Source organism: Ochlerotatus camptorhynchus, unplaced genomic scaffold (assembly GCF_037179485.1).
Source record: "Ochlerotatus camptorhynchus isolate MF236.1 unplaced genomic scaffold, CSIRO-AGI_Acam_v1.1 ptg000203l, whole genome shotgun sequence".
Taxonomy (NCBI): Eukaryota; Metazoa; Arthropoda; class Insecta; order Diptera; family Culicidae; genus Ochlerotatus; species Ochlerotatus camptorhynchus.
This window is the reverse complement of record NW_027040693.1, coordinates 2,105,784-2,131,150: the sequence shown is the minus strand read 5'-3', so window position 1 is coordinate 2,131,150 and position 25,367 is coordinate 2,105,784. Positions and strand designations below refer to the sequence as shown.

General features: G+C 41.6%; 1 protein-coding gene across 1 annotated transcript in view; it reads right to left on the bottom strand.

Moving 5' to 3' along the window:
• orb2 overlaps positions 1–25,367 on the bottom strand; it is a 1,372,010-nt gene that overhangs the window by 1,057,128 nt on the left and 289,515 nt on the right.

Genomic DNA, 25,367 nt, shown 5'->3' with positions numbered 1-25,367 from the left:
CACACAAAAGGATCGGCAGCAGGGATTCGATCTCGTCACCAAATACACCTACATGCGAGTGTGTACACGGCGATGTGAAGTGTCAGGGGTGCAGCTGGGGGGTTGACGAAAACGATCAAAGTGCAGAGCTCTGTCGAAACAACAACTTTAATCAACTTAAACGCAACTTGATAGTATTTACAGTCATGTTATGGGTGGTATTTCAAACATTTCATAGAATGACAACGGCAACGATGTTGGTCTTTAGATTTGCCAGATCTACCTAGTGCAGTATTTACACTCAGTATAGATAATACACATTTTCTCCGTTTCAGATATGTAGTTTATCTGAGAATTTATTTCTGCAGCTGGCAGTTGACATATTGGATTTGAAAATGTCTTTCGATACCTATTAGACTAATGCAAAATTTGAAATTTTCACTCCACAGTGCTCAAACGGTTCCAAATTGGGTCCTGATAAGCCTCCCAAAATGTGAACTCATTTAGTAAGAAACTGACGTGGCACAAACCATTGCAAGTTTGTATGAGAATTACTATGGAGAAACCATAATTTCGCTTCAGATGTATCTCAAAATTCACCAGTTCACTCTACTATAGAAAATGATAGCTGAACTTCTTGTTGAAAACCAGTTTTCGATCAAATTTAAGGAACACAAGTTATCAATGATTCAAGTCACTGATGTCTTATGATTTTGCTCAATCATCTGTTCAGTAGGCAACATTGGTGTTTATGGCGCGTAGAATAGAGAATAAAATCCATGGCTTCTATGTCACACTGCAGAATACAGTGTTGCCCACAATACAGTTGCTTAATCTTGCCATAAGTTTATCAATCTCTAACTAATTAATAACTATTTAATTTGAAGTTTGGCTGAAAAACGATTCTCTGCAAAGTTGTAGCTGATAAAAATTCCTATAAGAATAGCAATAGAATTTGTTAACAGTACAATATGTAAAAAGGCTAAAAGACAATGATCAAAAAGTTTTGTTTTCCCATATTAATTTCCATATAAACTTCAAATGGGTTGTGCCAAGTCAGTTTCTTATCAAATGAGTTTAAACTTTTGGAGGCTAATCAGGACCCGATTTGAAACCTTTTTAACACTGTGGAGCGAAAATTTCAAATACCCATATTGCATGGGATAAAAGGCCGCGATCATGAATTTGTGACTTGAATTCCAAAATAGCAGTGGACACCTATTGTCAGCTTCTACAGCCAACTTAAATGTTTCTCTGAATTCGGGACGTTCCGATATTGAAAAATACCGATATTTTATTCGGTAAAAAAAATCCAAAATCCAACCGCAGGCAAGTATGATCGCTTTCTGAATAATGCTGTCCCTGAAACGATTATCACTTCTAGTTGAACTTCAACAATGAACTCCTTCGTGATTGACTCATGTTGGACACCGGGACGCACGCCTGCCATATGTGTTATGGAAGCCCCTAATTCATCAATCATAGTCGAGTTATTCCTGCCAACGACCTCCAGCCGTCCCTGTCCTGTGTTTGGATTTAATGAAGGGGTCTTCAAAAACCCTATCTCAGGCAAGTACGACATTATTTCGAACAATCCACTTCCTGAAATGTATTATGCCTACAGCAGATCATTTCCGATAAAAGCACAACCTGATTTATTCAACTCGACGCTCGGACGCACACTTGCAACTAGCCTTGTGGAAGCCCCTGATCCTATCATCGCAGTCGAGCCTATGCTGCCAGCGTTCAACAGTCGTCCCAGCCCTGCGTTTGAGTTAGGAGAGGGGGTCTTCCAAACTACAACTGTAGGCAAGTACAATTAGCAAGCAACAACTGCTCTGTCTGAAAAATTCTTGGTTTCCAGAGTGCCATTGTTGCTCCTCGACAATTGTGGTCTGAAGATGACATTAACAGTATACCAGCTCCACCATACCAGAAGCCGAGACGCTCCACAGAAAATTCACCGGAAGAAGCATCCAGATCCTCTGATCTAGTCCTGCCGAAGATTGACGACTTACACCATTATGATGAATCAACTTCTGTTTGTTTACTAGGACGCACTGCCGTTGGCATCATGGAAGCCCCCGAGCCCCCCGCCACAGTCGAGCCATTCCTGCCAGCGATCTGCAGCCGTCCCGGCCCTGTGTGCGGGCCTGATGAAGGGGTCTTCCAACCACTTATTTACGGCAAGTATGAACTCGTCCATGTGAATTCAACTGTTGATCCGCCACTTGGTTTCAGTTCATCTTCGCTTATGGCCACCACTTCGAGCCTTTCTACGACAGGTTATCTTTTGCTGCCTGATAGTTCACCGTTCTCTCGTTCGGATCGTGGACAAGTTACCATTGACACGGCTCGCACCGAACCCTCTAGCGGTTTACGAGCCTACTATCAGAACACCAGGGGGCTCATGACTAAATTGGACGATGTTTATCTGGCTGCGCTTGATGGGAGGATCAATTCAGTGCAACTGTTTGGTGACTCTTTTACTGTCTACAGATTAGACCGTAATTCATCCAACAGCATTCGTACTCGCGGTGGTGGTGTCCTCATCGCTGTTTCCAACGCATTCGCCTCCTGCGTAATCGCCAACGAACTATTTACTACAATTGAAGCGGTTTGGGTTAAGGTCAGCCTCACTTCGCGGAACATCCTCATTGGAGCGGTGTATATTCCCCCTGAACGTCGACATGACTGCACCACAATGCAGCTTCATCTGGATGCTACAGAATTTGCATCGTCCATGGCTGATATAACGGATGTGCTTCTTCTGCTTGGTGATTTTAATCAGCCTGGGCTTAGCTGGTCATCCTCAGGCCAGGGTTATGTGTTTCCAGATCCGATTGCATCTTCAACTACTCCTGCCAGCCGCTTGCTTGTTAACGGCACGGCTTTTCATGGACTGAGCCAGATAAACCTTGTTCCCAATTTCCAGTCTCGTTTTCTTGACTTGGTTTTTGTTAGCGAAAGTGCACTTCTGGACTGTGTCGTCGCTGAAGCGCCTGATGTCATCGTTCCTCTGGACAATTTCCACCCTGCTTTGGATATATCTATCGCAAACGGATCTCAATTTCATCAAAACCATGACTGCCACTCGGCTCAATTTCCGGAAGACCGATTTCCGTTTGCTGAGGCGTTCCTTGTCCCGGATCAACTGGAACGTGTTGAATGACCTTGATATCGATACAGCAGCCGCTCGCTATAATAGCCTTTTGCGCGACTGTGTTTGTGCTTCAGTACCGAAGTGCCAACCTCCAAGAAAACCGCCTTGGTCTAACGCTACTCTCCGCAACCTGAAACGAGTGCGATCTAGAGCTCTCCGTGCTCTCACTCATCGACGATGTACCCTTACCAAGTGAAATTTTTCAATTGCCAGCAATGATTATCGCCACTACAACAAGCTTCTTTACAAGAGGTATGTAATTCGTACTCAACATAATCTGCAATGCCACCCCAAGGGATTCTGGTCGTTTGTGAATACGAAGAGGAAGGAAACTGGACTGCCGTCAAAAATGTTTCTCGGCAATGACGTAGCATTGACAACTGAGGACAAATGCAGCCTACTTGCTAGGCACTTCTTGAGCGTCTTCTCGAATGACTCCCCATCGCAAGCAGAAATTGAGCGAGCCGTCCGTGATGTGTCAACCGACGTCGTAAACATGGATGTTTTTGCCGTAGATATACAAATGGTTTTCTCTGTGATGAGTAAAACCAAATCCTCATTTTCACCAGGTCCGAGTGTTATTCCATCTGCTGTCCTAAAAACATGCTCCGATATCTTAGCTGCTCCGTTGTCCTTGCTCTTCAACCTGTCACTTCGTCAACAGAAATTTCCCGCACTATGGAAACGCTCTACTATGTTCCCTGTTTTCAAGATTATCTCGCTTGGGGTTGAATCTAAGTTGTTTGAGTCGCTGATGAGATGATTGTTTGCTTCCTGCAAGCATTACATAAGTACATGTCAACATGGTTTCTTTCCTGGCCGCTCCGTGGAAACTAATCTCGTCAGCTTTACGTCGTTCTGTATGGAAAATATATGCAAGAAACATCAAGTGGATGTCATCTACACTGATCTTAAAGCTGCGTTTGATAGAGTTGTGCACGCCGTTCTGCTATCAAAGCTTGAAAAAATTGGAAGTTCCTTCTGCAGCTGGCTTAGATAGTACCTAGTGCAACGTGAAGTTACTGTATGCATTGGAAACTACTCATCGTACTGTTTCTCGAACAGATCAGGAGTTCCACAGGAAAGCACTTTGGGACCACTGCTCTTCTCTTTATTTGTGAACGATGTAACTTTTATTCTACTACGGGGAGGTAAATTTTTTTTTTGCCGATGACTTGAAGATTTATCTAGTCGTTCTAGGCTATGTCGACCGTTCAGAACTACAAAACCTTCTTGAAATCTTTAATGATTGGTGTGACCGTAATTTTATGGTCCTGTACGTCTCAAAGTGCTGCGTAATTAGTTTCCGTCGAACTAACACTGCCGTTTTGTTTGATTATTACGTTTCTGGGACTGCAATTCAACGTGTCGATCACGTTAAAGTCCTCGGTGTCATGTTGGATGAAAAGCTCACATACACTCGCCACTTCTCAACCACGATCGACAAAGCCAATCGTCAGCTTGGATTCATGTTCAAGATATCTTAGGAATTTCGTGATCCTCTGTGTTTTAAAGCCCTTTACTGTTCATTGGTACGCTCACTACTGGAATTCGCGTGTGTTGTCTGGAATCCCTACCAAGCTGTATGGAGTGGACGATTCGAAGCTGTTCAACGCAAATTCGTCAGATACGCACTGCGCTATCTTCCATGGAGTGACCCGCTGAATTTACCACCGTATGCTGACCGCTGTCGTTTACTGGGTTTGGATACTCTTGCTAAGCGACGAAACATATCGCAGGTCGTCTTCGTTGCTAAAGTTTTACTCGCAGAATATGATGTTCCTGAGTTATTGGCCAAAATTAATCTGTATGCTCCTGCCCGAACACTCCGTCCGAGAACCTTGCTACATGAAGTAGTACATGCAACCAACTATGCTGCAAACAGTTCCTTTGTCGCCATGATTCATCAATTCAACGAAGCCTCTGACCTATTTGACTTTGACATCAATGCCTCCAGGTTTCGTTATCGTTTGCTGTCGGCCAATTTTTAATTTTTAATGAGTGACTACATTTAGATTTAAGTGTTTCGTTGAGACTATCAAGTCAGATGGACTATAATAATAATAAATAATAATAGATAAGATTATCGAATCAAAAATCGATTCCATCGGTAAATTGAAAAAAAAAAAAATAAAAATATCGGGTAAATTATGGCTTCGGCACCCATTGACTGTTTTCGGCAACCGAAATCGAAACGTTTATTCCACTGTATTTTCCCATCAAAACTCTTCGCTGAATGTATTAAGCCGATTCCTTACCTTTTCAGCTTCAATCTGATTACATTTTCACGACTGTGAATTCCTGTTATACCATATTTTTCTTTAAATGAAATATACATACTACAAAATACGGCTGATTTCGAGTTGCCGATAATAGAACAGCTGGTTAACACGCAGTTCAAATGGAAAGGGTGCCGAAGAAAAAGAGACTGCCGACAATAGTCACTCTCACCTGAGAAGTTTGGAGCGTTGTAAAAACATGTTCAACCCGTTTTGATCAATTCTGTCGATTGGAATTGGTAGAACAGCAAGCAGCAGATAAATGTCAACAAACAAACCTGTCATGTATGTGTGTGACGCTGAGAAATCGCTAATAGAAGTTCGGACGCTGCTTAGATTGACGAGAATACGTAAATTCCCCTCTTATGATATTAAATTGATTAACGAAAAGCCAAGAAAAGCACAGTTTGATTTGTTTCTTCTGCTATGGTTAAATTACTAGCAAGTCAAGCTATTGAAGAACTATTTGTAGAGTATTGACGACTTTTTTGTACATCTCAGGACTCCCCGACCTTAGCCTGAATGCAGTAAGGACTGTATCGAAAATTAACTTTAAACTTAAAAAAAATAATAATGGCGCAATCTTCGTGGAAATTCACAAATTTTTAGCCATACTTTATGTTCATAAAGTTTTCATAATAAAGGGTGTATTCGATTAAAAAAGTAAACCGTAACTTTTGAACCGTATGAGTAAAAATCCTGAAAATTTGAGCAAATCTTATTCATAGTGTATTGTTTACATCTGTCAAGTTTCAAAGTTATTCATGTAGGGGAATTTACGTATTCTCGGCAACCTTAGCAGCGACCTTTTTTCGATAGCCTTTTTCTCTAAGGAACGCACACATATACAGTATTGGTTTGTTTACAATCTTTTGCTGCCAGCTGCTCTAACAATTTCAGTCGAAAGAATTGTCAAAAACTGTTTTGAAACGCTTTTACAAAGCTCCAATCTTCTCTAGTGAGAGCGAGTATTGTCGGCAACCGTTCCATTTGAACTGCATGTAAATCTGCTGTTCTATTATCGGCAACTCGAAATCAGCTAAAATTTGTACTGCGTGTGTTGCATTTCAAGAAAACCTTGCTAGATTACTTTTTCTCAGTGGTAAAATATAGTCAAATTGAAGCTGAAAGCATAAAGAATCGTTTGCATGCATTCAGCGAATTGTTTTCGTAAGAAAATCCAGTGAAAATAGTGTTTCAATTTGGGTTGCCGAAAATAGTCTGTCATGCCGAAGCCGTCATTTCCCCTAGTAGATCTAGTCATGTCGTCGAAATGAGAAATTGTTCGTGAAAAAATTGTGTTCACTTACAATAAAAATCTAGAGGCGTGACACCGATGGATCGTTATAAAGCTTGGAATTGCAAATACATCTGTTTCTCGTGTGATAAGAACCTTCAAGGAGCGTCTGAGTGTGTTTGAGTGCCCCAAAAAGGAAGAGAGTGGTCGTAAAAGTGGTGACTGTGAAATGGCCAGGAAAGTGGTGCAACCGTCCAAACATGTCGATTCCAGATGTCGCTAAAAAGTCCAAGATGTCAGTCGGTTTTGTGCATAAAACCATGAAGTGTGCTGAGTTACATGTTTACAAGGTGCAAAAGCCCCAAACCGGAATGAAGAGCAAAACATCACTGCAAAAACCTGCGACCGGAAACCAAATCGTGTTGCATCGTGATGGATGACGAAACTTACGTCAAGGCCGCTGGGCAAGAATATTTCGTTGCCAAGCCTAAGTTCGATGTTCCGGAGGATGTTCGAAAGAAGAAATTATCGAAATTTGCAGGTGGCAGGTGATTTGCGGATGTGATGAAATAAGTGCTCCCATCATAACTTCCAAAACAATCAACGGTGCGATTTACACGGAAGAGTGCCCTAAGAAGCGTCTCTTGCCATTCATAAGGATGCACAAAGGATCAACTCTGTTTTTGCTTGATCTAGCATCCTGCCACTACGCTCGAAACGTGTTGGCGTGGTACCGAGCCAACGGAGTCAATTTTGTGCCAAAAGATATGAACCCTCCAAATTCACCGGGACTTACCCCAATTGAAAAATTTTGGACAATTATGAAGACGGAACTTCGCAAACATCCCAAAACTATTAAAACAGATCTGGAGTTGAAGAAAATTTTGGTAAACACAACAAAAACATTGGGAAAATCGGTTGTGTAAAATTTCATGGGTGGAGTGAAAAGGAAGGTGTGTGCATTCGGGTGGGATGGGAGACGAAATTGATTAAAACAAATTTTGTAAATCATAACTCATTAGTAGTTTTCATTCCCTGAAATCTCAAGAAAATCCGATAATCGGTTTAACTTTGGTGAATAAATATGAGTGTGTCATTTTTATCGAATACACCCTTTAGATCAACAGAAAAAAACATATTGTTGATTTCCGCTGCAAAGCTGCGCTGTTTATTTATCAGCTTCCGGAAAATTTTACACAGTTCATTAAATTGAGGCATGTTTTGGAACGCCCGACCTTCGTTTTGAAAGTTCACTTGTTAGGAACAGTTATATGAATTGATGTCAACAGGATTTTGTGCAGCAATCGAAATCTTGTTTCTAGAAACCCTCTGGGCAACAAATCAGGCTCAACTCTTCGAGCACCAAACTTAAAATTAAATCAACACTTTTTCAAAATGATGCATTTCGGATTCTATTCATTAGATAGATAGGGTTAGATAGCATTTCCAGTAGGAGCAGGTACTCCGCTGCTTACTCGTTGATGTGTCCTAGGTAGTAGCTTGAAAAGCCATGTGTGTCCGCTTCCTTGATCCCTGTTGAATAAAGTTGAATTCCGTTGTATGTTGATCTCGAGGCTCTCTGCAACATCCAGTTTCCATGGTGTAGATACGGTTTGTAAAATAGTGATGTCCTCCGTCGATAGTTGGTGGTCCTCTGTGAAGATGTGTTTTGCAAACCTTTGATTTGAAAACAGATGTTAGGACTTTTTCCTCTTGCTTTTTGGCCTTATTAACCTCCGCTATATGTTCATTAAATCTAGTTGCTAAAGTTTTCTTGGTTTGTCCTACGTATAATTTGTTACAATGATTACAGCTTATTTTACATACACCTGCTTTACCTAAAACATTCACTGGATCTTTAGTGGAACCTAACAATGATTTCAACTGGTTATGTCTACCGGTGAAAACTAAATCTAATCCGAATTGTATTAACTGTGGTCTTAGCTTACAAATGGAACGGACACTCGTTTCAATGGTTCAGGTGGGTGAGGGTTGTAAATAATCTCTTTTGTAGAATTCTCGCCTTTTTGATCGATGATTGCCTGGATTGGTATCCGTTGAGTCTCGCTGTTTCGAAGATGTACTGTAATTCCTTAACCTTTCCTGTATCGCTGAGTGGAAGACTGAATCCGACAAATCATGTGGTGGAAGGCGGCCATTTTCTGCTGGAACGTATGGTTGGAAGCAGGGCTCTACATTTTCGAAGCTCTTAAATGAACTCGAGTTTTGTTTATCTCATACAAACGTGTTCAACGCTTCATTTCTATAACGCCTAGCTAGGCAATCAGCAAGAAATGATAATGAAAAAGAAACACGCTTAGAAGGAAACGCTGGCTGTGGATCTTCCGTCGTTGCTTTGCTCATCGCTTTCAATGTAAGTAATGTCGATTTTCTAGTTAAATGAAACCTCATTATGGCTTTTAATCCCCTTTCACGAACACTCTATCACCGCTCTTTCAATTTGTTTAAAATGCGTTATGCCCCATTTTCGTTAATTTTTTTTTAGATAAATATGTGGATGGAAGATAAATTAAACATTTTACGCGTAATCTTCAAGTGTTTTCACGTGAGAAATGCTTTAAATGTGTTATTTCATTTTCTGTCATATACGTCATGAAACCTCTGTTGATGTGTTTCATGAAAGAGAAAACTATCAAAGTCGACATTCGCTTCACCGAAGCTTGAAAGGAAGACCAATGGAGCGACGGGAGAAAGAGAGACAAGCGATTGAACATTTGTTTGTGCACGCCGACTGAGGTTCTAGAATGCTGAGAAGCTGTTCGACTTTAACAGAAAAAGAAAGCCAGCAGTCTCTTCATCGCATCGATTTGGTCGATTGAAGCTGATATTGTGACGCCCTGGTTGGAAGCATAACTTTTTTAGTGCTTGTTGGTTTCCTGTAAATTTCGTATTCAAGCGAAAATGATGATGACGATTCCCTAATGACTAGAATGTCGAGATATGCGAGTTTCCCGTATTTTTCTACTTTGAGAGTGAATTTGATATCCTTGTGAATTCTGGAGGAGGTTTCCCATTGGGGCTCCTTTCGTCTGCTTGTAGAAGTTGCCTCGGAAAGAGAAGTAGTTCTCTTCCATACAAAGGCGGGTCAGCTTGAGGTACGTCCGAACCTTGTTTCTCCATGCTGCATCCTCTCGTTATGTTAATAGCCAGTCCTCCAAATGGTTGATCGCTTCCTTGACCGGTACGCTGGGAAAAAGAGCTGTGCCGTCGAAAGATACCATAATATTGTCCTCGTTGATGTCTCCTGAAGCTTGTAGTTGCTGGGCGAACTCCTGGGTGTTACTAACTGCTTTACTCTGGAACTGATTCGGCATACTCTGGAACTCCGTGACTAACCACTTCGCTAGTTTGTGGGTGGGGGAACCAACTGCAGACACGATCTCTCACATTGCATTTCCCGGTTTGTGGACTTTGGGGAGACCTTTGATCCTGGATTGAATGGGATTGGATTCCCATAAACGGCCTGCTCCATCGTCTAATATTGATTTGCACTCCTTCAGTGCTTTCTCCACGTGTCTCACTATGTTCTGTAAGGGGGGCTGTCTATACGATCTGTTGTTAATATTCGTTGTCATCAATCGCTGTCTCAACGTCAATGATAATCTGCTCCACGTCCGGCTTGGTTGTAACCGCTTATCCTAGCCCCGTTGTTGATGTGTGTCAATTGTTCTTCCGTGAATGCGGTCGTCGATCGGTTTACAACCAACCCATCAATGGAGTGAACCCTCGGCCTCGTAGTGATGGTGGATGGGATCTGCTCACCCGTTCGGTGTGTCGTCCGTCTCAGGTGAGACTCGTGTAGTAGTCTGTTTAGCTTCCTATCGTGCAGCTTTCGTTTCCTCAGGATTTCCAACCAACTCTGAAAATCGCAAACTTTGCGTATGAAGTAACATGAAAACACTTTGAATGAATCAATCCGGTATTTATTCGCGATCTAATAGTATGTTCACATTACGCTCTATATTACGTAATATAGCGAGATGATATCGATATCACGTTGAGGTGTTCACACTACAGCGAGAGTCGTTCTATAAACGGAAGCGGCAGGAGCACATTTTGAAAATTTTTAACACTTCAAAAGAAATCGATTGCATTATCTCTTCAGATGGGTCGGTATCATGGGATAAGATCAATATGGAAAAAGGCATTTGAGTTCAAAGTATCATCTTTTTGTTTGGTTATTAATGTAAATTTAATTCATATAGGGGAATTTACGTATTCTCGGCAACCTAAGCAGCGACCTTCTTTCTATAGTATTGGTTTGTTTACAATCTTTTGCTGCCAGCTGCTCTAACAATTTCAGTCGAAAGAATTGTCAAAAACTTTGAAACGCTTTTACAAAGCTCCAAACTTCTCTAGTGAGAGCGAGTATTGTCGGCAACCAGTTTTTCTTCGGCAACCGTTCCATTTGAACTGCATGTAAATCTGCTGTTCTATTATCGGCAACTCGAAATCAGCTACAATTTGTAGTGCGTGTGTTTCATTTCAAGAAAACCTTGCTAGATTGCTTTTTCTCAGTGGTAAAAATATAGTCAAATTGAAGCTGAAAGCATAAAGAATCGTTTGCATGCATTCAGCGAAGTATTTTCGTAAGAAAATCCAGTGAAAATAGTGTTTCAATTTGGGTTGCCGAAAATAGTCTGTCATGCCGAAGCCGTCATTTCCCCTATATCAGAATCTCACTTATCGTTTTTTTTCGAACACGATGCTCAACAAGGAAAATTTTCGAAGACGCGCCTAAACTTCGATGCATTATGCGTCAAAAATGCATTCCGTTATTAACAAAAAGGGTGGTAATTGCGCTCTATGCACTTGGTTCTTCATGTGAGTACAGGACTATAACCAATTTATTTGGAGTTGGAAAATCAACTGTTTGCGAAATAGTACTGGAGTTTTTCGAAGAAGTATTGACTAAAATGTGAATGGAGTATTTGGATTCATTTCCCTTTAAAAATGACCGCGTCAGAGAGTGCATTAATGTTTTTTAAAAACTTGAATTTCCACAGTGCTATGGTGCAATCGGAAACCTACTTTTAAGTTTTTCAAACCTAGGGTAAATGGTTCTTAGTCTGAGCTTGATTCCGAGAGGGCACGACTCTATCTATGCTGCGCGCACGCTGAGTAGATAGAAAGAAGATTGATGACGATTCTGAAGATTTCCTGCGAAAAGATGACACACGATGCAAGTAGATGCGAAAAATGATAGAATTTTGACGTAGGATTACGTCTGTGATTTCTATATGGGGGTACACTTTGTGAAAACCAAAAATGGAACGTGTAACGAAATTATGAAAGATTTTGAACGTTAATAACTCAGCTGCCCCTGGACCAATTTCAAATGTTTTATCACCAAACGATCAGAAATATTTTTACAAATGTTGGAGTTTTCCTACTGTTTATTTTCAATAAGAAACTATTGAAAAAAGTGGTAAATGTCCAAAAAGCAATGTCAAAAAGTGTCAAAATAACTAACAAATCCACCAATTACGTACATGCATATGCTGTTTCCCCAACACAGTAAACAGAGAATCGTTTCTAGACTAAACATATCGATGTAGCATTGCTGCTTCCCCAACACTCATCAGAGAATCGCTAGTAGACGAACCAAGTCGAAGTGGCATTCGCCTTCGATCTTCCGGCGTTTGCGGATAGGGAGGATGCAATTTCGTAACATTTTGCACACTCATCGTCATATTCAGAACCACACGTCCCCAACGACCACACAAAATGCTCTCCAGAGTTGTAGTCTTGTAACCAAACTTGGAATCAGGGGTGCAAGTGATTTTGATACGTTTGTTCTTCTGGACGATAGAAGAGCATAGCAGAAATTGTGCGAAATAGGTTAGTGATGCCATGGTCATCAAAAGAGGAAATCGAGAAGAGAATTGACTTTCCTCCCTCTGCTTCTAAACCCTTCAGTTCAGACGTCGTCACAGCAATGAAAACTAGCATCTCACCGCTTTTGGTTCTTGGGTTACACTTCCTGGTTGCAATTCTGCTGTTTGACATTTTCTGAGGACCACCAAAAAACATGAAATTACACATTTTTTTAGGGATGCCTAAAAGTCCAGTTATTCGATTAACGATTAATCGTAAAGATTTTTTAATTTAAATATTTAACGAATTTTCAATTATTCGAGCGCGTAGCCGACATCACCTCTTATTTCAACTCGTTTGGCTTAGCTGAACAGGCCAAGAGAAGCGTCTTTCTGCTAAAGGCTAAGATTTACCGACTTGTTGAGAGATGGAGTTTAACGAGAAAAACTTTAAAAAGGGAGGAGCTTTAGCTGGGTGGACACTGATATTCTGCGCCCTTCCGACGTACCGCAGACACCAGTTTAACCCCTGTTCAGCAGCAGACGGGCCGAGACTCTTGCGAGTGCCTAAGCATTGAACCGAAGAATATGGGATTGTCCTGCTGATCCAGCGGCCTACACGGCATTATCATCTTCCAAAGGCTTTAAGCCTGTACTGCCATCGGCCCTTTTCAGGACCACCAGAATTTTCCAAGAGAGTAAAATTTCTGAACATGTCCCAACTAAAATTCATATCAAAAGGTTCTTTTCAGGGCAATCATAGTCATACTAAATAGTATAAACAGAGAGAACCACGCTCAAATTCTTATTACTATACAAAACACAAGCTCCTGCTGCAGGTAACAAATAACATTTATTATATAAGAACACGTAGTCCTACGTCACCATTGCGTACAACCCCATACATCCCTTGTAGTTTTTTTTTTCAAAGATTGATTCGCCAGTGTGAGATTTTTCGAGCATCTAGAATGGAAATTTAGATGTGTCACCCCCTCGCTTGATTCCCACTCCAGTCAAAGAAATCCTTCGGGTTGGAAATTTCCTCGACTTCCCTGACCACAGGATTATCATAGCAGTGACTGGTAATTGGAACAGAAGCTGATTTTTTTGAGAGGTTCCATGAGTTTCTTTGAAGTTCTGTGATCGTGATATAGAATGACAATTCCTTTACATATATGAGATAATACTTGATATAGAATGTGATAAAGGTGCTATATTACGAATCGCGCTATATTACAAGATATACAGTGTAATGTGAACGGGGTATAAAGGTTGACCCCTACGGCGAACATATGAACCAAAAACATGATGATGGTTTCAAAATTCCTTCACGGTGAGTCTGGAAGGAAAGTTTTCAAATGCTTTTTATACATTATTTTAGAAATTTGATTGAATAAGGATTGCACTATGGAGCTTAAATCGTAGAAAAATATAAATCCTCAAATAGATTCTGTATTATTTTTTCAAGGATCCTGCTGGTGTTCAGGTATATTTTTGTCGAGAAAAAATGGCAAATTAGGATAGTGCCTTGGTGGTTACAATCTTCCGGATTTCTTATGTGTGAACAGTTGTATGGATGCTCATCAGCAGATGACGAATTAAACCATAAAGAAATCATCAAAAATTCAAAAGCATATTGTTGAAGTGCTCGAGCAATTCATTAGAAATATTGCGGATATTTTCGATCAGTGGAAAACATCCGCAACGCTTCGAATGATAATTCCATTGCTCGAGCTTATGGTTGAATTCGTCATCAGCTGATGAGCATCCACATGACTTTCATCCCAATAAAGGATGATATTTATTAGAAAATTGACGGTAAAACATACAGCGCTCAGAGGCCAACGTATAAAGAAGAAGATGACTTGCAAATGCTTTGAACCAGATTTTGAATTCAATCAGTATCATTTTCATTTTTAATAGCCATGGGCAGTCATTCTACCGTGGATACAAAAATCGTTTGTTGACAACTCCACGAAATAGACAATTTTCGGTTTTCACGATCTACCAATGTTCGTAACTCCTCTGATAGCGATGGCTATGTTTCCACCTCATTTGTGAGCTCATAATTTTGGATGATTTGCGTCATGGGGCTAATCTAATACCATATGCATTTCAATTTGGGATGATAATCATTTTACAAATAGCATCTTGTATTTCAACTGAGCTCCGTTTACTTCTCGTATCATCTGATTACAAAACAACCGTCATCTGGTTGCAGCTATCATTCGAATCAACGATTTCTATGTTTTGATTTGAATGGCCTGAAGTTTCATTTAAACAGAGGATGATGTTTAAATACAGTGTACTCTGAGAAGCAAAAGAGAAAGAGAAAGAGACTTTACACCGTTGGAGCGGCAGCTTTTCAGCACAAGAAAAATAAAATGTGCTGCACAATTTAAAATGCTCCTTCACGTCTCTTTGGAAATGAAAGTGCTGCCTACCAATAGCGTGTGTTTTACTCACAAAAAATGAGTAGTACCAGATCCCTGGCACTACCTACATCTAGTATTCAGTCACTCCATGCATGTCGCAATCCTTTTTGGTTTCAATCAAACCATCATAAAAACAGTTTCTAGTGCTTCATTAAGGGGAGATTTACCGGCCCGGTTATCGAACGATTTCGCAGCTATGTATGGAAAAAGACTGCAAGGCAATGAACGAAAAGTTGAGATTTCCCATAGTAATTTACATGTAAACTTCAAATGGCTAATTCGAAGTCTGTTTCTAACCAAATGAGTTGTAACTTTAGAAGGCTAATCAGGACCCGATTTGAAACCATTTAAGCACTGTGGAGTAAAAAAGTCAAATTTTGCATCAATCTAGTGAGTAGATAACGGAGGCTGAGGAAGTTTAGAGCCAACCACCGAAGTCGCAAGACGTGCGCTCGTGTGTCGTCCAGCGGGCAGACTACTAGTGCTTGAGAGAAATCGCAAACTGTGGGAAGGTGACGATCACCCGGCTATCAGTGACCACGTGCATAGTGATGAGCCGTACCATTGCGGGATCACTACACCTACCGTACGATCGAACCCTGGTCATAATCCGTCCACCGACGGGCTGCAACTCAGCCGCCACCCGGACGCCTTCCAGCGGCTTTAAGAAACCGGCCACCTGGCCGTAACTCGGTCTTCATCCGGCCGCACTCAGCCGCCCCCCTGGACCGAACTCGCCTCCCTCCGGTCGTCAACCCAGCCGCAACTCGGTCTTCATCCGGCCGCACTCAGCCGCCTCCTCCGACCGAACTCGCCTTCATCTGGCAGTACACCCGGCCGTCGTACGAGCGTCATCCGGCTGCTACCGGCGACCATCCAGTCACTACCCGGTCACTACCCGGACACCACCCGGCCACCACCTGGTCGCCTACTGGACGTCATCCTACTGCCACCCGACAATCACCCGATCGCTACCCGTCACCACCAAAGCCCAGTTAGGTTTGTTTGCCATCAATTAATAAATCATTTAACCGTTGACCGTAGCGTTTGATAGGATCTCATGTCCGAAAACTCTCCCACGCCCGTGCGCCTTGAGACCCGGAACTATCAGAGGCCGTGAGTGCCCGCCCCGGGAGCTGTCGTAGGCTTAGACCGGCAGCTTGGGGCTTTGGCAGGTCCTTCTCCAGGTCCTAGCAGTTCATTAGAATAAGCGACCAGAAATCAGAGAAATCAATTTCTTGTTTTTTTCCGAAATGCTTTATAACATGTAGGGGAAATGACGGCTTCGGCACGACATACTATTTTCGGCAACATAAATTGAAACACTATTTTCACTGGATTTTCTTACGAAAACACTTCGCTGAATGCATGCAAACGATTCTTTATGCTTTCAGCTTCAATTTGACTATATTTTACCACTGAGAAAAAGCAATCTAGCAAGGTTTTCTAGAAATGCAACACACGCACTACAAATTTTAGCTGATTTCGAGTTGCCGATAATAGAACAGCAGATGTACATGCAGTTCAAATGGAACGGTTGCCGACAATACTCGCTCTCACTAGAGAAGATTGGAGCTTTGTAAAAGCGTTTCAAAACAGTTTTTGACAATTCTTTCGACTGAAATTGTTAGAGCAGCTGGCAGCAAAAGATTGTAAACAAACCAATACTGCATATGTGTGCGTTTCTTAGAGAGAAAAAGGCTATAGAAAGAAGGTCGCTGCTTAGGTTGCCGAGAATACGTAAGTTCCCCTACTATGCTTTTGTCGGTTAATCTATCTTATTTAAAAAAAAGGTTCTATAAAAAAAACCTTTAGTTGCATCCATTGCAACATCTCAGGAACTATCCAAATTCCTTTTTGTCGTTAAGTGTTTCTTATGTAAAAAAAAACTAAAAAGGACAGCCCAATGGAGTTTTACGCACAGTTGACGTAGGACTACGCTCACAAGGGACAGCCCTATGGGCCAAAACATACTCTTTAACAATGGTGGAGCTGAAAAGGACCGTTTTGTCGTGATTGTTGAGTAATGCTGAGTTATTAGGATTTTCAACACAGATCATGGGCTGGTGAGTGTAGAATCACCCGATGCCTCTTGGTTCGTTCTGCTTCAACCAGCTACTGTCGTCCACCTTCAGTGATATTCGTATCGCAACTAACTCGATACCGCTTGTGATCATCCCCTCGTTTCTATTGTTCGCCAATACTACTAGACGAATACAGGGATGTATTCTAGTCCAACCATACAGAGGCGTACCTCTGCATAACGTATAATATTACTGAACTCTACATCCCTTCTCCACTCCAACCAAACAAAACAAAACAAACGCACAGGCTAGCACACGTCACATCTGCATATACTGAAACAAATCAGAAGAACAAAATCAACAAGGCAAGACACACACACAAAATATGAATAAAAGTGTAGCTCCGAAATACTCCAACAATCAAGACCAAAACATTCTACGTCAATCCTACCAGGTGATTTTGTTTTTATTTTTAGGAGTAGATAAAACCTACTTATGTTTTATTTTGTATGAGCTTCTCATCATTCAGGAGTGTTGTATTGATGGGATTAAAATAATGGACGGTTTCTATTCGATATGATGGAAATGGCAACTGATGCCGTAGTTGTGCCCTTCCCTATTAAGACTGTTAATCGACTTTTACCGCATTATTTCTTACGTTGAAACAATCAAGTCACTTTTCCAATACGAAGAGCACCCCAAGGAGCACACGTGCACCGTAATAAGTTTCATATAAGTAACCGGAACTGTTCAGCGACAAGTGTGCTGCTCGGGATACTTCTCCTTACTTTCCCTGGCTTTCACGCCCTCACACAAGTTTACTCCTGCAATCAAGTACGTGTTCTATGGAGCCTTTCCTTAACTATTTATGCCAAATGCTATCACATCCTGATTTTAACTTATTGCTAAGAGTTAGACCATAGAGCCTTTTTCCTATGTCATACCAAACATATTAAGAATCAGGTCTCTTCTAATTGGGTTGTTTAACTTCGAAAAATATATCGATTTTTATACATCATCTGATAGAGCTTTGTTTTCTGAGCACAACGGTATTTTTATCGATCCCGTAGACATTCATCTCGATTTTTAAATCAATATTTAAATTTTTTGATCGTTGGCAGCTCGCTCCCATACAAAGTTCCACCAAGGGGCGCTAAGATAGTGATTTTTGCTAATGTAATCGTACTTATTTAAAATAGTTCCAGTGTACCAAAATTGATGAAATTTTGGATTTCGGTTCCATTTTTTTTTACTGACGTTGGCCTCAGCTCCGCAATCAAGTGCCGACGACGGTCATCGATTGACTTCCCTTGACACCTGGGTAGATATCGCACCCGTCACTATATGGACCTGGACCAACGACTTTACTTCTCTTTCGAAGGAAGACGCATTCACACTGGGATAAGAAGCAGTCACGTTTATCACTACACCACGGATGCCGTTTTCATACTGTCTCAGAAAGTTTCTCATTGTGTTATGGTTCATCATTTAGGTTAGTGTTCGATTCTCAGCCCATCCAACAACAACGGCATCTGTGTACGTGCTTGAAAATATTAGCCGTAGGTCTGCAGTTGTACTCGGTGTTTTAAATCAGTACTTGATTTCAAATAAAAATCTACAAACACACGTGTTGAATAGCAGAATTTAAATAAGGCCCGTGATGTTTCCTACGGTCAAACGTAAAGGATTTATACAGGGATGCTAGTCCCCTGGTTTCCTGTTCTATGCTTCATATTTCTCTGGTCCAGAATTATCTGTGTTTATAGCATGCACCGAAATTTTGTTAAACGTCGTCTCACTCACATATTCTAGCTCTAAAGTTTAAAAGCTACTGAATTCTTCTAAATCCCGGTCTCACAAATCATAATCTTTCCATCCGGAGATGAACCACCTTACGGCTGAAAATCTTTCGTTTGTTTTCTTTTTTTGTCTATTAAAATCCAATTTCCTGAAATCAGTTGCTTTCTGGTCTGTCAGATAGTCCTCAATAATTTGCCCCATGATCTGCAACAACTGATCTTGCTTATTCACTAATTTCACTACGAATCAACAATAATGCACTTCAGCATTTTACTGTGCCTTATTTTTATCAAGCGATTTATTTCATTGCACTCGCTCTCGCACTTCAACCCTTCGACTCGCCTTACGGTCATCTGTTTTAGCTATCATACAATTACCAATACTTTCAGCTTTCCAATCGACCCTTCAGTGCAAAGCTGGTCTAGCCTTGAGTGTAGTATCAAATATGACGTCCATGTGTGCTACGAATTTATCGTCTTACACTCTCCCTCGTTTTTCAATCTACGACTCTCTCTGGTTCTTCAGTAGTGATGTCCTATTGCTTCTCATTTAATTAAGAAAATCGGACATCACTATACTCTTCAGCCACATTTGCTGGTCAATTCCAGATCAGTCATGTGCTACAGTCTGAAACAATTGGTGTCGCTCACTCACTTATCAAACAGCGCTAAGGTAGATCACCTGTCTCACTCTTGCTCTTCAACCTGTAGGCTGGCGTAGCAATGTAGTAGGGGAAATGACGGCTTCGGCATGACAGACTATTTTCGGCAACCCAAATTGAAACACTATTTTCACTGGATTTCCTTACGAAAACACTTCGCTGAATGCATGCAAACGATTCTTTATGCTTTCAGCTTCAATTTGACTATATTTTTACCACTGAGAAAAAGCAATCTAGTAAGGTTTTCTTGAAATGCAACACACGCACTACAAATTGTAGCTGATTTCGAGTAGCCGATAATAGAACAGCAGATTTACATGCAGTTCAAATGGAACGGTTGCCGAAGAAAAACTGGTTGCCGACAATACTCGCACTCACTAGAGAAGATTGGAGCTTTGTAAAAGCGTTTCAAAACAGTTGTTGACAATTCTTTCGACTGAAATTGTTAGAGCAGCTGGCAGCAAAAGATTGTAAACAAACCAATACTGCATATGTGTGCGAACGTTAGAGAAAAAGGCTATAGAAAGAAGGTCGCTGCTTAGGTTGCCGAGAATATGTAAATTCCCCTAGTAGTAGTGCGCTTCAGTGTTTCACTGGACTCGCTTTTCCCTGAAGCGCTTCGGTTTACAACCGGACTCGCTTGTGCTCTACAGCTCATCAACTGGCCTAGCAATGTTGTGCCTAATGCGCTTCAGTGTTTCACTGGGCTCGCTTTTTTTTCTAGCGCTTCGGTTTATAACCGGACTCGCTTGTGCTCTACAGCTCATCAACTGGCCTAGCAATGTGATAGTGCGCTTCAGTGTTTCACTGGACTCGCTTTTTCCTCTAGCGCTTCGGAAGAAAACCGGACTCGCGTAGCACTGCAGCTTCTTAGCTGGACTTGCTTCATCATAATATGTTTCCACAGGTGCATCTTTAAACACAATTCATGAAATTACCTCTACGTACCGTATCCAAGTAAAATTATCCTCCATCTCTCCAGTAACCGATCTCTATAAAAAAATCGTACCGGCTGCACCAAATTGTAGAATCACCCGATGCCTCTTGGTTCGTTCTGCTTCAACCAGCTACTGTCGTCCACCTCCAGTGATATTCGTATCGCAACTAGCTCGATACCGCTTGTGATCATCCCCTCGATTCTATTGTTCGCCAATACTACTAGACGAATACAGGGATGTATTCTAGTCCAACCATACAGAGGCGTAACTCTGCATAACGTATAATATTACTGAACTCTACAGTGAGCTGTATTTTGTTTGGAATGAGATCTACTGATTTCGATCAAAAGCGGTGCGGCTTCTTCCTCCTTCTATGAATGTTCATGTGGACTGAAGTTCGCTGCTTGGAGAACAATGTTCAACACCACGCGCTGAAAGCACTACTGCTGCTGCTGCTGATACCAACGACCGGACACCACAAAACACGGTGATTGGACCTGAATCCGATCAGGGCAGCCTTGATAGCTAGCTGCTTGCAGGGAGCCTTTTGTTGTGTACTGGAGAACACCACCACTCACCACGCGGTGATTGAATAAACACCGTTTGGTAAAACCGGATGGAATTCAGCCTTGAAATCTTTCTGAAAATGATAAAGTCTTAATTTTACAGATGTGTAGAAATATTTCTGATCGATTGGTGTTAAAATTATTGAAATTGGTCCAGGGAAAGCTGAGTTGTTAACGTTCAAAATCTTTCATAATTTCGTTACATGTTCCATTTTCGGTTTTCACAAAGTGAACCCCCATATAGAAATCATAGACGTAGTCCTACGTCAAAAAGATGGGGAACACGATGGTGCCTTCAGTGAGGAGCCGACCGAAACCGTGGCATCACTCGGTTGCCTTCGAGAAGCCGGACTGTTTAGCTTTTTACCTTTGAACCCGATCACAATTCTCACCAATCCCAACAAAGACCGACCTTCGCTTCTCACCTAAATACAAACATGAATGCTCGACATTACCCGACCTACTCTCGGTTGCCCACATGGATAATGCTAACGGATGTTCTTTATGGCACAACACCGCACGAATTATGACAGCATCTACGACAGCAATAACTCTTACTGAAAGGGGTCTTCCAACTCATTCTAAACTCTGTGACCAGATCAACAACCATTCAACTGCGGATAATATTTCAAGCTGTGATATCGTAGCTACGAATATGAATGGGCTGTTTACACCAACCAGCTCAACCAACTAGCGTGAATTTCAGTTGTTCCTGAAATATCATGCTGGTAACTAGATGCTGACGACCTGTTTACATTATGCTGGCTACGTTTTAGTACACTAGCGCTTGTGAAACAGTGTACATGTAAACATCACAATATGGGGTATTTGCATTTACACTGGTTTATTAGCGCTAGTGTACTAGACTACTAAATAGTAGTCAGCATAATGTAAAAAGCTGTACAGCTGCTTATGAGTGTGCCATTGTTATCGAATACACACACCCTTTATAAACCATCGCAAAAACCAAAGCAGTCGTCAGATGCCATTCACTGTCAGTGCCTGACTACACCACAGACTATATCCCCTAGCGCCGCAGTATATGCAGCCAAGCTTTGTATGCAACCGGTGCATCTCGATTTGATCCACTGCTGCGCTTCATCGCCACCGCCGTGTAGATATTGAATTCAGTGCCGTCTGTTGCATACACATATATTGCCCGCACCCGGCTTGCCCCAAGCACCGTTCCTTTCGACCTTCTCTAGTAGATTCTCTCTCATTCTGCTAAGCCACCATGTCACATTGTGCATAAGCTCTTGGCTTCGATTTATCCAACCTCCCCCGCTTGCCTTCGGACAGGCTCTGACTGGGCGCGTACCGGGAGCGAGAAAGGATTGAGCTTTTAATAAACCCGAACCATCCGACGACGACGACGACGACGACGACCAGGGCTAAATTGACGGCATGTATTGGGAGAAATATGTTATAATTTCTGGTGACTTGGATCCCCTCGGGAGGGGGGGAGTATGGGGAAGTAGTAACGCTAATCGTGCCTTTTCCACCCACTGACAACGACGCCTCTTCCAACACCGCAAACACAAACAGCTGTCGGTCGATCTCGGATGGCACCAAGACCAAGACCAAGAAGACTAATGGCTGAAAATCGATGGGGCGGGTGATGGTGGTGGAGGAAGCGGCCAAGAAGTTTTCCCTCGAAATCGGGTAAGGCAACTTTCACGAAACGTATTTTCGATATATTTCATTCAAAATCCAATAAGAAAATATTTATACGACCTAGATACTTTTTTGCTTGCTTGCTTGCTCCCTTGCATGGGTAGACCACAGTCAGTGTCGGAGGAGATAGCTAAAACTGGCTGGTTCGGAAATGCTGCTGGAAATGCTTTGTGTAAGGATTCCTCCTGGCTTCTCACGACGCAGGGAGCAGCTTCTGCATGGGAGATAAACTATTATGCTTTGTTTGGTTCTGGGTGTATTTGGAATCCACAGAAATTTGGAACGGCAAGGCAGACGGGAATACGTACCATACCTACTCCATTCAGTAACAGTTCAATGGTGGCAGCTGTTGAGCTCGCTTTTCGTTGTAGAATGCTACTTTTGTGGGAGTTTTTTTTTTCAATTCTTATTCTTCATCTTCTTTCTTTTCGGTTCCACAAAAGATGGAAGTTTGTAACGTTTCTAGAGCTGGTTTCTTACAAAAGTTGATCGAAAACATTGTGCTTCCAGATGAGGAATCTAGGTTTGGAATCAATGCTGGTTCGGTGTGTTTTCGTGTCCAGTATGGGGATAGAGAAATGAGATATTGATTTTGCTTAGCGAAGATGGAGGATGAAATCCTGAATGGATGTGTTTTGCAAAATGCTATTTGTAGAGTTTCTTTGAAACCGCATTTACGCTGATAAAACACTCGTTCCAGAGACAACTTAAGCACCAGACAACTACAACATTGCATATGAGTTGAAACAAAAACGTTATGTGAAAGAAAACTAGGCGCTTAAGGTGAAAGTGGATCAATTTAGAGTGACTAACGTCTTCGATTTAAAAATAAAAATAACGCAGCTCTCTGGCGGAAGAATTGTTGCATGGGAAATTCAACATCTAAATTTGTTATCTCAATGAATTTTAACAAGCTTGGTATCTTTTCTAAATTTTCCATTTTCAAGTGTTCAAATTTGATGTGAAAATTATAAAGGTCGTCAACTTTGCAGATCAATACCACGGGAATTTAGTGTGAAAGTTTATGTTTTTTATCCTGTAGGTCATTTCTAGGGACAGTGGAAATTCGCGATTTCGCGGAAGCCGCGAATTCCGCGAAATTTGGCATCGTCCGCGAAATTTAGAAAAACCCGCGAAATGCCGCGAAATTCATGAAAAAAACTAACACTGCATGTCGACCTTGAAATATTTCGTTTTGTTTTCATGCGACTTGCATGCAATACCCATGGGGTTTCCTTCTTTCGACGAGTTTCGACATTTGTGCCAATCCCCCTTTTTGACGTTTGATTGTCCTTCTCTATCTAGCACACGGGGATGCATGATTTCGTAGTTTTCTCACTATTTTTTTCCCTCCTTCTTGCATTTTTTCATGTGTGCGTCATTAAACGTCAAAAAGCTCTGCTTAGGAAATTCCGCTCGGTTGTGAGCTCGCTGTTTATCGCGCTATTTTGTCCGGAAACAATTGATACAAAGTGAATTTGTGATTGCGTTTCGACGTGTTGTGATAGAATCATGAACAAAGCTGTGAACATATCGTGCCAAGACCGTGTTAAACAATACCCGCAGGGAGTTTTACATGCGGATGCCGGACAACTGTTTTGTTCCTGCTGCAACGTGACCCTGGACAACTCGAGGAAAAACTCAATCGACAAGCACCTGAAATCACAACAGCACTTGCAAAAGCTAAAATTGCAACAGGACGAGGCTGCGCAAAAAGAAAAAAAACAAGCGAGTATTGTCGGAGCATTTCAGCGTCAAACGATCTCCAGAGATGCGCGAAACGTGGCACACTTCGAGTTGGTAGAGGCTTTCTGTGCCGCAAATGTACCGTTACATAAATTGGACCATCCTAAACTGCGTGAGTATCTCCAATCGAGTGTTAAAAATCTGGGACAACTACCAAATTCATCCCACCTCCGAAAGGAATACCTTCCAAAGGTATTCGATCAGAACCAAAAAGAACTTGAAGCTAGAGTTAAAACCTCAACCTCGATTGCAATCATAACAGATGAAGCCAGTGATTCACAGGATCGTTTTGTTCTACATGTAATATTTGTTCTTCCCTTTACGACCTCTGAACAGGAGAAGATGGAAGCTGTAACAGCTGATATTATTTACTTGGAACATGTCAATGCTACAACTGTGTCCCAAAGTATAATAAAAACATTGGCTAAATATGGTGTTAATTTTGATGCTGTTACAGCCTTTGTGACGGATAACGCCACTTACATGACTAAAGCTTTCGAGAATCTAAAAGGACTACTTCCGTGTTGCATTTACATGACGTGCAATGCACATATTTTGGGGTTGATCGGTGAAGTGTGGAGGAAGAAGTTCCCTAGCGTTGATCGTTTAGTGGCATGCTTCAAGTCCATTTTTACTCATTCTGCTTCGAGAAAGCAACGTTTTAAGGAGTTGATGGCTGAACTTACCGGGGTTGAGAAGGACAAAGTACCGTTACCTCCCGTTCCAGTCATTATGAGATGGAATAGTTGGCTAAATGCTGTCGCCTACCATGCTGAGTATGTGAATCACTACCAAAATTTCATCGGCAACGAACTTGAAATATCAGCAGCAACAAATGCGTTGAATGAGCTACATGAATTGCTTCAGGACAGAAAACTGAGAGAGAAAATACTGTTCATCCACAAAAGTACGACCAAATTGGTTGAGCTTTTGACCTGGTTTGAAAGCCGCCATGTTCTGATACATTTAACGTACAATAAAATCATGGACTTGCTAGCAGGTACATACATTAATGGAGTACTTTTTCA